We start from the raw sequence: 15,402 nt of genomic DNA on the forward strand, positions 1-15,402 counted from the left end.
GGGGCCTGCCTTCCAGGTGGGTTAGCTGCCCTATGCAGACCCAGCATACAATTTAAAATGTCCAAACTCAATCTAACAGGCCCTAATTTAGTCCAAAGGCGCCGAATAGTGAGATATTTCTGTCCACATTTCTCCTCCAAAAGTCTAACATAGTTCCCTTTTAAATTCCAGACACATGTCCATTGAGTAGGCAGTCCCAGAATTTTGTGAATCCTACACTCCTGCCCCACGCCCCCACCTTCTGACCTCTGTGGCCTTGCCTGGGGCCGCACTGCTGGCTGAGCTGCACAAATGAGGTTGTTAGAGGAGAAGGGGGTGCTAGGATGACAAGGTGAGTCCAGCGCTACACACAGAATATGCACGACAAAAGCACCACCGCTCTCAAAATCATCGCAGACATCACATTTCATGACCATCAACACATTGTACATTGCAATGGTTTTCATTCGGCCAGCATTATTTCCATTACACTTTTAGAAATCATCTATCATATATGATTGTTCGGGTATGAGTTGGTGTAGCATCTATTGACTTTACATCATGCAATGGTTTAAGCTTTACTCACGTGGCATCACTTCAGGGTCTGCAGATGTGTCTGTGGCTGTCCGGGGGTGCTTCCCCACGAGTGCGAGCACTCGCTGCTCCATCTCAGTGATGTCACTGGGGACTGATGGCCCCCATCCGTTCACCTCTGCATGGACCTCATCGTCGATAGCTTCTTCTGTAAAAGATGACAGGACGACATGACATGAGATCATTACATGATATCATTCTAGGCATTGTCACAGAGACTGATACATCACATAACCGACAGATGTAATTATGATTATTATTATTCTGTACCTAAAGACGTACACCGTGACTGCAGGCTTTGAGTAAAACATTCCCGGTAAAAGTGCAAGACCTCACATCTGCTGATATTCACTCATGACTGTTACAAATCAAATTATATAAATACATAAGTACATGTAAATCAATGTAATGCTTACTCTTGCGGATCCCACAAGGTTGTTCCATCATTTGCGGCATTGGTTGCCCTCACGTACCTCATTGATCGCCGACAAGACCACCTCTGCTATCTCGGTCCATATCTTCTGGTAGGCCTTTGGGGTGGGCTTCCCACGCCCTCCCTGTGTCAAATCACCTCAGCGTGACTCAACCTTCTGCAGGAGGGAGGTATTTGCCTCGTCCGAGAACCTCCTGGCTCTTTTGCGGCCTCCAATGTGCACCTCTCCCACCTCACTGCTCTCTCCAGCGTCAGTCTCCACAGCGTGCTGTGATGCCTCGTCCTCTCCCTCCATTATAGGGCAAATTTGGTCAAATATGTGGCTGGTAACAGCTACTTTTTGTTTGCCTACTTGCTGTGAAGCTCTAAAGTCTCCCTCCTTCCTCCCAAAGCAGCCACACCACACCCAGCCACGTCTTCTGAGTCCCTCTGAGCTCCCCCTCTCTCTGTCTCTTCTGCTGAGAACTCTGTAGCCTCTTTAGTGATGCCCATTGGGTCACCAGGGAGGGTGTCAGCTGGGCCAGCAGCCTGGCACCCAAGAGGGGGTGCTGGTCTGCATGTTGGTGGCCCAGCCACTCTAACGGCCACCATTGTCGGGCTGATTGAAAAGTCAGCCGACAGGAAAAAGATGGCGGCCGCTGCGCTGCCACCTCCTCTTTAAGGGCTAAATCCCAGTTCACTGCAAACTAATCTTATTCTTTTCACAACTTATGAACAATTTTCCTCATTCAATCTGGAAAATGAAACATAAGAACATAAGAACTAGGAGCAGGAGCAGGCCATATGGCTCCTCGAGCCTGCTCCGCTATTTAATACAATCATGGCTGATCTGATCATGGACTCAGGTCCACTTCCCTGCCCACTCCCCATAACCCCTTAATCCCTTATCAGTTAAGAAACTGTCTATCTTAGACTTAAATTTATTCAATGTCCCAGCTTCCACAGCTCTCTGAGGCAGTGAAGTCCACAGATTTACAACCCTCTGAGAGAAGAAATTCCTCCTCATCTCAGTTTTAAATGACAGTGAACTACTCTTCTGACAGCAATCTATCCAGTGACCAAACAATGGGATAAAATGCTGGTATCTAACTATCCCATTTTTGTTTCATTGCTACAAACTAAGGCCGCAAATTCGCCGACCGAGGTGTGTCTGGTGCGGCTGAGGTCTGGAGCAAGGTCCCGGCCTGCTGCTGGCTGCAGGCCACTCTCTCCAAGTGATTTTACCTTGATGGGGTTTGTTAAGCCTGCCCAGCGAGGTTCCCAGCCAATTGAAGGAATCGGGTCTGATGACGTTATTTGATGATGCGTCATCAGCTGGTTTCCTTAAAGGGGCCATATGCAAATTGATTTTGACAGTTGTGCTGTCAGTGTTCTACAGCATTGAGGTGCTGCAAGCACTGCCAAACACTGCACAAAGGTGCACAGCTGCACCCAGGCTCTCCCATGACTTCCTCCATATGCTTATGGAGGGAGTCACAGCATGCAGGGAGGTTCTCTTCCATTCCAGTAGGCTGAAGAGACTTCCCCAGGAGACCAAGGCAGATGGTTGCACGTTGCACAGGTGGACACAAGCAGGGATATCGTCAGGAGGACCAGGCTGCAGTGGCGCAAACCTTTCAATGATTTCAGTAAATCACGAAACGTTACTGCAAAACCACACTCAACCTCATCCTGCTGTGCCACTCATCTCATCCCCATCACTCTGTCTTCCCTACCCTAATCCTGCACATCCTTATCACACCAACTTACCTTGCACCTCCATCCATCTCTTTCTATCTACATCATCCTAGTCCAATCATACCAACTAACAACACACAAGAATAGGCACTTGGGTCTTTTAGCCAATGTTCATGTAAAGTTTCTGTTAATGATTGTCAAACATTGAAATCTTAATTTTAAACACATTGCCTTCTTGGTCAGATTTGCCTGCACCTTTGGAAGTGGCTTAGTGAGTTATAATGAATGATGAGACATAACGGTACCCATCGCAATGATGATGAGTGTGAAAGGAATGGCTTGGGCTTTGCAAGGATGCTTTATGGTGCTGGTGTGGGGTGGTGCTAACATGGCACATCATGTGGCAGCCAGGGCGAACAGTGTCAACTGAAGTAAATCTGGCCATGGTGAGGCCATCCTTGGCATCCCGGGCAGCAATGTGGTCGAGTGCTGATGCCCTGTGTCCTATGCAGCATCAGGTTTGTGGTGTTGTTGTCGGTGCTGCTGGTGTGCTTGGTAATGATGATACAACTAGTGATGCTGGTGTTGGGGCTGAACATGGTGGGATTCTGAGGCACAAGTTGAGGTTTTTCAAAGGCACGATGCTGCTGCAATAAATGGCAGGTGAGGTTGAGATGACAGAAGTGATCTGTTAATGATGAGAGAGGTTGTTCCAAGGAGGTGCATAGAGAGTTCACTGCAAACATATCCAACCTGCATAAAGTTCAAGTATGTCTTCCAAATCCTGAAGCTTCCAGCTTCTAAGATTGAAAGTGAACAGCAGTGAAATTGTAGACTTCATACCATATTTGCAGCTGTCAACTATTCAGAAAAATGGATACTGATGGAACACCCAACCTACTTACCCGACGTGATCCCTGAGCACTGGGAACCTCAAGAAAAAGCTGGAAAAATGGTAAGTGCAGAGCAAAATGGTGTTCAAGTGGCTTTTAACTACCTCTTAATGACCTAAATTGCCCCCCCCTCCCCCCCGCTTGGTGTCGGATCTGTTAAGCGCTGACAGATTTCAATTTTGACACCTGACCCCCCTCCGATCCCACCCTCTCACCGCCAATAACATTCTGGCCTAAGTGTTTTTGGCTGTCTGAGATGGCAGAGCTAATTGATTGAGCCAAGATATCCATATTGCACAAGAAAAGACATCACAGTAATCAAGATCATGAAAACATTAGAACAAGCTCTAGGGAAAACCTATCTTGGGTAACTCAGGATTATCAGATTAAGAAGGTAATTGATAGCTGAAATGAAAATTAATTAAGTTCAATTCTAGTTTGTTTTGTTTCCATAGCTTCCATAGTTTTCAATTGCTCTCTACTACCCTAAAGTTCCCAATGGATCACACAATGGCTGTTCAAAAACCACCAAGTTCCAAAGCCTCCATTTAAGTCACTCTGAACCGATCAGTGAAGGGTGGATAAAAATAAAATGAGTTGGTTCAACTTCTCATATTCCCTCTGTCATTCAAGGAATGTCTGGGTTTCATAAGAACATAAAAACATAAGAATTAGGAACAGGAGTAGGCCATCTAGCCCCTCGAGCCTGCTCCGCCATTCAATAAGATCATGGCTGATCTGGCCGTGGACTCAGCTCCACTTACCTGCCCGCTCCCCATAACCCTTAATTCCCTTTTTGGTTAAAAATCTATCTATCTGTGATTTGAATACATTCAATGAGCTAGCCTCAACTGCTTCCCTGGGCAGAGAATTCCACAGATTCACAACCCTCTGGGAGAAGAAATTCCTTCTCAACTTGGTTTTAAATTGGCTCCCCCGTATTTTGAGCCTGTGCCCCCTAGTTCTAGTCTCCCCGACCAGTGGAAACAACCTCTCTGCCTCTATCTTGTCTATCCCTTTCATTATTTCAGTCTAGTGTTTTTCCAATTGCTGCAATCTGTGATCATGAAACATAGAAACATAGGGGTCAAGTTGCAGCCTGAGTCGCTCCTATTTTTTTGGAGTAACTAGTTTAGGATGGAGTATCTTAGAAATTGCAACTCTCGGCATTTAGTTTGCTCCAGTTCCAGTCAGTTAGAACAGTTTCATTTTAGAACAGATTTTTTTCAAAAGGGGGCATGTCCGGCCACTTACACCTGTTTTGCAAGTTTAGGCAGTAAAAACTTACTCCAAACTAACTTAGAATGGAGTAAGTCTAGATTTTTGTACGTTCAGAAAAACCTTGCCTACACTTTAGAAATCAGGCGTAGGTTACAAATCAGGCGTAGGGAACAAGGGCGGGGGGAGGGTGGGAAGGGAAGTAATTAAATTTTACAAGCATTCAACAATCTCACTTATACAAATAAAGAGCCATCCTGAATAAAAAATTATAAATAAAGCAAATAAAAAATATTGAATATTCCTACATGTGTGAAGCAGCAGCAGCCTTCGAGCTGTGGACCTTCAGGCCTTTCATGCAGGAGACAGGGGCAGCGTCGGTGGCACGACGGCAGGCGAAGAGGCAGCAAGCAGCCTTCGAGCTGCGGAGGAGCTTGAGGCTATTCGGCCAGGAGAAAGGGGAGGGACACGGTTGGGGCCACACACAGAAGCAATGCAGCAGCCTCCACAGCTGTGAATTTATTTTTATAGGCTGCAGGCCGTTCGGCCAAGAGATAGGATAGGTGTGCAAAGCACCAGGAGGGAGAGCCAGCCAGCCAGACAGCCAGCCAGGTTAAAGGTTAAATTTGTAATTCAAGTATGGGTGCTGTGTTATCAATACCACAGATTATGCAATGGTTCACCAGCAATACACTGCATAGGAGAGAATTGGTTAGAGCTCACCGCACCAGGAATGTCATAGCCCATAGGCTGATAGGCAGGAGACCTTACCCACATCGGCAATATCGAGCCAGGCGCTCGTACCTGGACATATGTTTTTTTTTCTATAAGCGAGGCTGATTGTGTCAAAAGGCTGCATTTCCACAGAGAAGTTGACGTTGAGATCTGTGATATGCTGAGAGCAGATTTGCAGCCCAGAAGCAGAACGCCGACTGCCTTGTCTGTTGAAGTGAAGGTAACAGCTGCACTTGCCTTCTATGCCTCGGGATCGTTTCAGGCTACAACTGGAGATGTGTGCAGTACATGCCTGCGTTTACCAGGTCACGGCTGCACTGTATGCGTGGAGGAATGACTTCATCAAGTTCCCAGTGACCGTACAAACAATCCATGACAGGGCTGTGGGCTTCTTCAGGATTTCTGGCTTCCCAAAGGTACAGGGCTGCATTGATTGTACCCACATCGCTTTGCGAGCACCTGTGGAGGATTCCGAGCAGTACAGGAATAGAAAAGGGTTCCACTCCATCAATGTGCAGCTCGTGTGTGATGACAAGCAGCGCATCATGTCAGCTGATACGAGATACCCTGGCAGCACTCATGATGCGTTCATCCTATGTGACAGCGTTATATCGGACATGTTTGAGCAGCAGCCAGAAGGGCAGAGCTGGTTACTGGGAGACAAAGGGTACGGCCTGACCACCTGGCTCATGACACCCCTACGCGTGACACGTACGGAAGCTGACCGTCAATACAACATGGCGCACATTGCGACGCGCAGCATCATAGAGAGGACCTTTGGCATCTTGAAACAGTGTTTCCAATGCTGGACTATTCCGGAGGCCACTTGCAATACTCTCCTCAGATTGTCGGTCACTTCACTGTTGTGTGCTGCATGCTGCAGAACTTAGCCATCATGAGGCAGCAGGAGTTGGTAGTGGAACCAGAAGACCCACATGAGAGCGCTTGATGATAGTATTTTGAAAGAGCAGGATGAGGATGATGACGACGATCAGGAAAGCATGCAAGTTCCTGATACCAGAGCACGACGTCGGAGGAGGGTCGTCCATCGTGCTCCTTTAACGATTGCTCGAGCCCTGCGCCAGCTGTGAACGCTTCAATTACTGATGCCTGAGGGTTCTGCGACAACAGTTGCGCATGGACATGTTTATTTTTTTGGAGTTGTTCCTATGTTGTGTTGTGTTAATGGAACATGATTCAGTTTTAATGAAAAAATATTTTATTGAAAAGTTAATGTCACTGTAATAAAATATTTGTTGTATCAAACTTTACTTTTTAATATGACTCTTGAAGATCACTTATAAACTTGTAAAGTTACAAAAGTTACAAAACAATTTCAATGTGAAAAATCTTACACTCTTAAGATCACTTAAACTTCAAGATCATTTTTTAGGTGCAAAATTAAATAAGTTACAAAATGTGAGGGCATTTACACTATAAGATCACTTAAAAACCCTAAGATCGCTTATAAGTTGTAAAGTTACAAAACTTACAAAACAATTTCAATTTGAAAAACGCTACAACAGCTACATCAAGAACAAGAACAAAAGCAGCAAAGAAAGGCTGCAACCATGTCTCATCCACATCTCAGTGAATGTTCACTTCTTCATATGGGTGTCATTTGATTGATGGGGCTGTGTGCCCTTATTGCAGCAGCTATCTCCATGAGGGCCTGTGCCGTCACTTGCATGCCCTCCCTGACAGCCTGTGCCGTCGATTGCACTCCCTCGGACATTCCCTCCCTCATTTCCCGTGTCATTACTGCTATTTCTCCCGTCGGGACCGTCAACTCTTCACCCACTGCACTGACGCTGCCGATGAGTGATCGGGTAAGCTCATTGGTCTCCATACTCAATGCCACAACCTGAGCCGCATCTGTTGCACGCTGCATCTCAGGAGAGCATGTCTCCAATCTCCTTCTCTGCCTGGGTCTGCCTCGCGGCACCACTACACTGGGAGGCGCGGGCATGGACGGTGGGACGCTCGGTGTTCCAGATGGCAGCACTACACTGGGAGGCACGGGCTGGGATGGTGGCACGCTCGGTGCTCCAGATGGCAGCACTACACTGGGAGGCACGGGCTGGGATGGTGGCACGCTCGGTGCTCCAGATGGCAGCACTACACTGGGAGGCACGGGCTGGGATAGTGCGGCCCTGTGTCTTGCATTCAGCACCACTCAAGTGCGAGCCATGGGCTGGGATGGTGGGTGAATGGGCGTAAACTGCTCCATTACACCAGCAGCACCACTGGGACCCGCGACGTCGGATTCAAAACCATGGAAGGTGGAACCAGAACCTATGCAAGGGGTTGAAACTCTGATGCCCCTTATTTTGGGCTCATAAACATTAATTTGGAAGGTCCCCCCTGTAGACATTTCAGTCATCGTCGCCTGCAGCCAGTCTGGATTGTCCGCATCTGGTTCTACTGGTTCTTGTTCAGGATCTTCAGGGTTGGCATCATCATAATCATCATCTTCTGCAAAATATATCAGAACAGTCAAATGTTTAACAGCAAAGAGGGAGCAGGATGGGTGGCATGAGTACTCTCACACATAGGCCAGGCAGCAGGTTGATTTGAAGGGCCACGATGCATTTTCAGGACTTACCCTCTTCCTCGCGTGCGGGCCCAGCTTGTGCTGTACTGATTGCTTTTCTCCAGGTATGACTCATCATAGCAGCTACCCTCTGTTCCAAGGGTATCAGTGGAAGCAGATTGGGCATGCCTCCTCCTGTTCGAGTTGCTTCCCTTTTGTTGTGGGCCAAGTTCTTCTGCAAAGAGTAAAATATAACTTTTTACAGAGTGCGTCTTTCTGCAGGGTGGGACATACAGATAGTCACATTACAATTACGATTACATTAAAAAATGAAAATATTACTTACACTAACTACTTGACCAAGATCGTGCCATTTCTTTCTACACTGACTTCCAGATTTCATGGTATGTACCACTGCGCAGTAATCTTCTGCAACTTGGTTCCAGCGTTTCTTCATTTTTTTAGGTGGCACTTTTATGCGACCTCTGTTGCTGGTATCCAGCTCCTGCCATCGCTGCTCAATGACGTTAACTAATATCTCCACTAACTCATGAAAGAAATTCTTTGTTCTTGGTGGACGTTGTTCCATTGCTGTATTGAATTGACACTTTTATATTTCAAAACACACAGTCCTTGTTTTGCATGCACCTATGCAGCACTTGTTCTGGAAGTTTAGCAGCAAAAAGCAGCACTCACTGATTTCAGCAGGTGATTTCTTCAACAGTGCTGCTAAAAGCACTCCTTCAGGCACAAAAAATCACCAAGATTCAATCCCAAGCCTTTCCACAGCTCCACGAAACAAATCAGCACTTTTCTTCAAGATCCTTTAAAAATGGCCGAGTGCCAATGTTTATAACCTGCTCCTATATTCAAATCCCCTAGCTATGAAGGCCAACATACCATTTGCCTTCTTCACTGCCTGCTGTACCTGTATGTCAACTTTCAATGACTGATGAACCATGACACCCAGGTCTCATGGCACCTCCCCTTTTCCGAATCTGCCACCATTCAGATAATATTCTTTCGCGTTGGTTGATGGGTTTTCGCTTCCAACCGGTCTGGGAATTAATGGCTTTCTATTGTTCTGGTTTCCCGCCTCTCGGGGTTATCTCATCCAGGTAATAGCTTGATCACTGACCAGTTCATATCTGATCTAACTCTGAGGAATTCACATTGCTTAACAATGGCCCCTCCATGCCCATTACCTGTGATGAGTTGCCTTATCCTGGCCATTGTAATCTCCCAGACCACCCCCACCCATCAGGTGTGGATTTCGAGTACAACGTGGAAAAGTACCTGGGCCCTTCCCGCAACAGGCTTCCAGCTTTTTCTGCAGTGAGAAATGTTAAAACGCAATGTCCAGATAATGTCCAACAATCCTTGGGGAACCGATGCCTTTAGTGCCGTAACCTATAGGGCTACGGACCAACAGCTGGAAAGTGGCATTAGGCTAGATAGCTCTTTGTGCGCTGGCGCAGACATGATGGCCTCCTTCTGTGCTGTAAATTTCTCTGATTCTATGAAATGAGTCTGTGTAGTCTCAATCCATTTCTTAAGGGGCATGGGATCACAATGCTTCCCCTAATTCCGGGCCCTAGAATGGTCCATGTGGAAAGTGGGGGAAAATGTCCTACTGGCACAGTGGGCTATGCTCTTCTGAGATTATGGCTAAGATACATCGTTGAGGCAGAGTAGAGGGAGATTTACTCTGCATCTAGCTGTGCTGTAATTAATCTAAGAGTGCTTGATAGTACACTGGATGTCTGAAATGACATTCCCCAGCACGAACATTCCTCACCTTGATTAGTACAAATGGATGTAAATGCTTCCGTGGCTATATTCGAAGAAGAGCTGGGATTTCTGGTGTTCTGCCCAACATTGATTCTTAAATCAACACCTTCAAAACATTTATCACATCATTTTGGATCTTGCTGTGTGCAAATTAGCTGCCACAATTGCATATATAACAATAATAAATACAAAGCACTTTGGGATGTCCTGAGGATGTGAAAGGTATTATAAAAATGCAATTTTATTTCTTTCTCCATGAAGAAATAAATATAAAAAAGAGATTCAACCTATGCGGTTATGATTTTGGAGCCTATCAGTAGAAATTCTCTTCATATCACAGCTTGAAATCCAGAAGTTCTTTTTCCAATAGTGCTTTATTTTTTTTTTTAAGTAGATGAAAGTATGGCTTAAAAATCAGGCAAACAAGCTTTTGATGTTTTTTGGGTGAGCTAGTCAGCTTCACCTGCTTGGAGGTGTTCAATTGGATCAAGTGCAGCAATGGTAGACCCTGGGAACCTTCCTGCCCTGGGCTTAAGAAGGAGGGAGAGGAAGTATCTTAAAGTGGGATAACAAGTAGATAAATACATAGGTTAACACATCACTTATAATGATAAGTTACATTATAGATTGGCTAGATGGAATGTTCAGTCATGTGGTTATTCACGAAATTCATCTTGTGGATAAATGTGAGGTTATCCACTTTGGTGGCAAAACGACAAAGGCAGAATATTATCTGAATGGCAGCAGATTAGGAAAAGGGGAGGTGCAACGAGACCTGGGTGTCATGGTACATCAGTCATTGAAGGTTGGCATGCAGGTGCAGCAGGTGGTAAAGAAGGCAAATGGCATGTTGGCCTTCATAGCTAGCGGATTTGAGTATAGGAGCAGGGAGGTCTTACTGCAGTTGTACAGGGCCTTGGTGAGGCCTCACCTGGAATATTGTGTTCAGTTTTGGTCTCCTAATCGGAGGAAGGACGTTCTTGCTATTGAGGGAGTGCAGCGAAGGTTCACCAAACTGATTCCTGGGATGGCAGGACTGACATATGAGGAGAGATTGGATCGCCTGGGCCTGTATTCACTGGAGTTTAGAAGGATAAGAGGGGATCTCATAGAAACATATAAAATTCTGACAGGGCTGGACAAGTTAGATATAGGAAGAATGTTCCCAATGTTGGGGAAGTCTAGAACCAGGAGACACAGTCTAAGGATAAGGGGTAGGCCATTTAGGACTGAGCTGAGGAGAAACTTCTTCACTCAGAGAGTTGTTGACCTGTGGAATTCTCTACCGCAGAGAATTATTGATTGATGCCAGTTCATGGATATATTCAAGAGGGAGTCAGATATGGCCCTTACGGTTAAAGGGATCAAGGGGTATGGAGAGAAAGCAGGAAAAGGTACTGAGGTGAATGATCAGACATGATATTGAATGGTGGTGCAGGCTTGAAGGGCCGAATGGCCTGCTCCTGCACCTATTTTATATGTTTCTATGGGGTCAAGTTTCAAGTTTCAAGTAGCGCCTAGAACGGCGCAGCCCCGACATCGACGTCCGTTTTTCGCGCCCAAAAGCACGTCAAAAACTTACGGAGGAATTGTCAGCTTCCCCAGCAGGTTCCTCGGAGCTCGGCGCAGAGATCAGCAGGGGGCGGAGCCACAGCGTCGCGCCGATTTTGAAAGTGCAGGGGGCGGTGCTAACTCTGATCCAAGGACGTCATTGCCGGCAGTCCTGCGCATGCGCGTTGGAGCGCGCGCACACGCGCAGTGCGAGGTCTTACTGCAGTTGTACAGGGTCTTGATGAGGCCTCACCTGGAATATTGTGTTCAGTTTTGTTCTCCTAATCTGAGGAAGGACATTCTTGCTATTGAGGGAGTACAGCGAAGGTTCACCAGACTGATTCCCGAGATGGCTGGATTGACATATGAGGAGAGACTGGATCAACTGGGCCTTTATACATTGGAGTTTAGAAGGATGAGAGGTGATCTCATAGAAACATATAAGATTCTGACGGGACGGGACAGGTTAGATGCGGGTAGAATGTTCCCGATGTTGGGGAAGTTCAGAACCAGGGGACACAGTCTTAGGATAAGGGGTAAGCCATTTAGAACTGAAATGAGGAGAAACTTCTTCACCTAGAGAGTTGTTAACCTGTGGAATTCCCTGCTGCAGAGAGTTGTTGATGCCATTTCATTGGATATATTCAAGAGGGAGTTAGATATGGCCCTTACAGCTAAGGGGATCAAGGGGTATAGAGAGAAAGCAGGAAAGGGGTACTGAGGTGAATGATCAGCCGTGATCTTATTGAATGGCGGTGCAGGCTCGAAGGGCCGAACGGCCTACTCCTGCACCTATTTGCTATGTTGCTATGTTTCTAACCAGCCATCAATGGAATACCCAGGAGCCACACAAACAGGAAACCTCGAAACAAGGACAAACATTATTGGGCCAGAAGAAGCCACACAAACAGGAAGCCTCGAAACAAGGACAAACTTTATTGGGCCAGAAGAAGCCACACAAACAGAAAGTCTTGAAACAAGGAAAAACCTTATTCGGCCTGAAAGGGCAAATAGTTTTGGGATATAAAAGGTGGCCGTTTGGCCACATATCTCCCTCATGCTCTCAATTGCTTCACCGCTACAAGAACTGAGCACTCCGCCTGGGACAGAGAAAACAAACCAGTACGGAACAGAAGAGACACGTTTTCACCAGGAGAAGCAATGAGTAAGCCAACGAAACAGTGAGCATCATCCCTGCCCACGCAGCATACGATCGTAGCCCTTGTGTGAGGGGGTGTCATGTGTTCTCCCAACCAAGCCTTAGTAAGGGTTTTAGTGGGGAGCTAATGCTGCAAAGACCATAGGGTTACGACCAGCCGGTAGGTACAGATTCGGGGGTACACTGTGGATCCGAGCAGAGGGTTTAGATTTTGGATACTTCATGATAGGGGCGGTTTAGACATGCTGGGATATTGGATTGTACTACATCGTCACTGTATTTACTTGTTTTGCTGTGTTGAGGTAGCTTTAATAAAGCATTGCCGGTTGATACCGAGGTATTTGTCCGTGACACATTCACCTGTTCAGTACAGTAATCACTCCCAGGTCTAGAACTATTGTAACGTGGGGGTGCATCGAAAACACCTAAGGGAAACCATTTACAGAATCTGGTGACCGCTGCAGGACCTGGGTGTACTGAACAGAGTTATGGAAGATATTAAGGCCAAGAGATCGGCAATGGGAGATAGGATGTCCTCATATATCTTTGGGAAAGTTAACGTAACACAACAGTGGGTACTAGACCTTTTGCGGGCTGAGAGTCCAGTGGACAAAGCCGCTGAGTGGACGGGGAGTAAGGAGCAAAGAAATGCAAAAGAAAAGGCCATCTGGCTCCTGTGTCTGCAGAAGCGAGTCCAACTGCTTAGGGAGCAGGTTGGTAGGCTTAAGGCAGAGCTCAAGGAGTCCGAGGAGCAGTCAGCCACAAGGACCGTGGTAGGAACGAGGCTTTTAGATGAGTTGCGCGAAGAAAAGCAGGAGAGGCGCACTTAGGAGGAAACCTCCCGTAACACCGGGGAGTACCTGCAGTGTCAGTAACAGAGGCCAAGCTCAATGAGCAAGTTACACGGGTGGAGACCGCTCATCTATCAGGTAAAATAGACAGGCTGGAGGGGCAACTGAAGGATATTAAGACAGCGTTTAGGGTAGCCACCAATAAAGGTTTTGAGAGTTGGAATCACGGACCCTGCCAAGAGAAAATCCAAAGCTTGACCCACGCTCTATCCAATGGTCTGCCTAATGGCCCCGGGGGGAGCCCGGGTGGACTGGGAAGAGGAAGGGGAAGAGAGTGAGGATTGGGAGCTGGACAGGGATGCATGACCTCTGCCAGAGGCGCCGGGACCCATGCATCCCAAACGGCAGTGGAAATACAGTGCGCCCATAGACGGCCAAGGTCAGGGGGCGCTGCAAAGCGATTTTGTGGTCCTATTCACAACCCCACAGCTGTAAGATACGATTTCAGGGGTGCCCAAGCTTACCAACGAAGGAGACCCATCGGTCCACTTCACAGAGATAGAACAAGTGGGAGGGATTAATGAGTGTAACGAAGCAGAGGTTCACAAGCTGCTATTATTTTCCCTGCCGAAAGCAAGAGGGGGCAGGGAACCATAGAGGGCTTAAAGGAGGAAATCCTAAGAGCCATGGGTCACGTCCAAGGTAGTCCATTCTCCAGGGTGGAAAGGATGCTGCAACTGGCTGTGGAAGCACCTCAGGCTTTTGCGAACTGGCTCTGGCCGGTCTATAATAAAGCCTGTAATGGAGTGCTGAACCAGGCGCAGTTGCAGGGGGAGCCAAGGAACCATTGGCTCAGGACCCTTATGTCAAAATGTTTGCCCCGGATTAGGGCAAAGTCCGAGAACTGGTTTGACTCTGAGGATCTCCAGAACACGGAGGCCAGTGTGCTCCATCACATGAGTCTGGCATTCAAGGCCAGCGTAGAGGAGGAGGTCAAACCAGTTAAAGGGAAGGTTCACGAGATGAAGCCCAGCGGGGGTAGTAAAAGGGAATGGCGCCACGAAGAGGGTAGCTCAGAGAGGGTTAGGACATGTTTCGGGTGTGAGAAGCCGGGCCACTGGAGGAAAGACTGCCCAGCCCTGAGGAAGGGGCAAGGGAAAGAGGGTCATCCAACGCCCGTGGCGAAACCTGTTGAGGCGAAGGGGCCGAACACCGAACAATTCAATGTTCTGGTGGCCACCCTTCGAACAGTTTGCGTGCCAGAGCAGGGAAGGGTAGATGCTGCCATGAGCAGGGAAATCTCGACCGCTCCGGTAATCCCACCACTCTGATTAGCACGCACTCAGCCTGAGTACCTGTGTTCATTCACGTACGATGAGTGGAGTAGACCATGCGTGAGGAAGCGGGTGGAGAAGGTAGAGGGGAAGTACTTGGCAGACACCGGGGCTTCGAGCATGGTGATCCATGCGAGTAACCCGACCGATTCATCCTGGTCCAGCAAGGTTCCATACAGTCTCGTGAGATTCACCGGGAACGAGCAGGCAGGGGCGATTAATGGTGGGTAGAAGTAGCAGCCAGCAAGCACAGCTTGAGCACGGTGCTGCTCCAGGGGCGGCACAGCAAGCTGCGACCCGTGGCATACTCCTCAAGAGTCCTCACAGATGTAGAACGGGGTTACTCCAATTGCGAGAGGCATCTCCTTACCACGCATTGGGCCCAGCTCTTCACGGGGTCATCCCAGATCATTCTACTGACTAACCATACCCCCACTCAGATGTTGCTAGATGGGAAAATAAAGGACGGCATGGGTGAGCAGTGCTCGCATTGCTCGCTGGACTTTGTTGCTCTCACAGATGAATCTGAGAGTGCAAGGCCTGTGTGAGCCCAAGCTGGCAGCTAACATGATCTATGCAGAGGCAGCCCATAAGTGTTCGGTAGAGGGAGTGTGGGATGTAGACATAGGATTTCGGACCGGGGTAACACCCCACGGGCCGCGAAATATATGTCGACAGATCCAGTTCGGTGATAGCAGGGGAGCATTTCACTGG

At 47.6% G+C, this 15,402-nt stretch overlaps 1 long non-coding RNA gene across 1 annotated transcript in view; it reads left to right on the forward strand.

Annotated features, from left to right (window-relative positions):
* Window positions 1-3,497: 3,497 nt before the first annotated feature.
* The window catches only part of LOC139262101 (uncharacterized), a 73,385-nt gene continuing 61,480 nt past the window's right edge, over window positions 3,498-15,402 (forward strand). The window contains exon 1 of the long non-coding RNA XR_011592894.1: window positions 3,498-3,638. This is a non-coding gene — a long non-coding RNA (uncharacterized lncRNA). The remainder of the gene's footprint in view (window positions 3,639-15,402) is intronic.

This window comes from Pristiophorus japonicus, chromosome 4 (genome assembly GCF_044704955.1).
Source record: "Pristiophorus japonicus isolate sPriJap1 chromosome 4, sPriJap1.hap1, whole genome shotgun sequence".
NCBI lineage: Eukaryota > Metazoa > Chordata > Chondrichthyes > Pristiophoridae > Pristiophorus > Pristiophorus japonicus.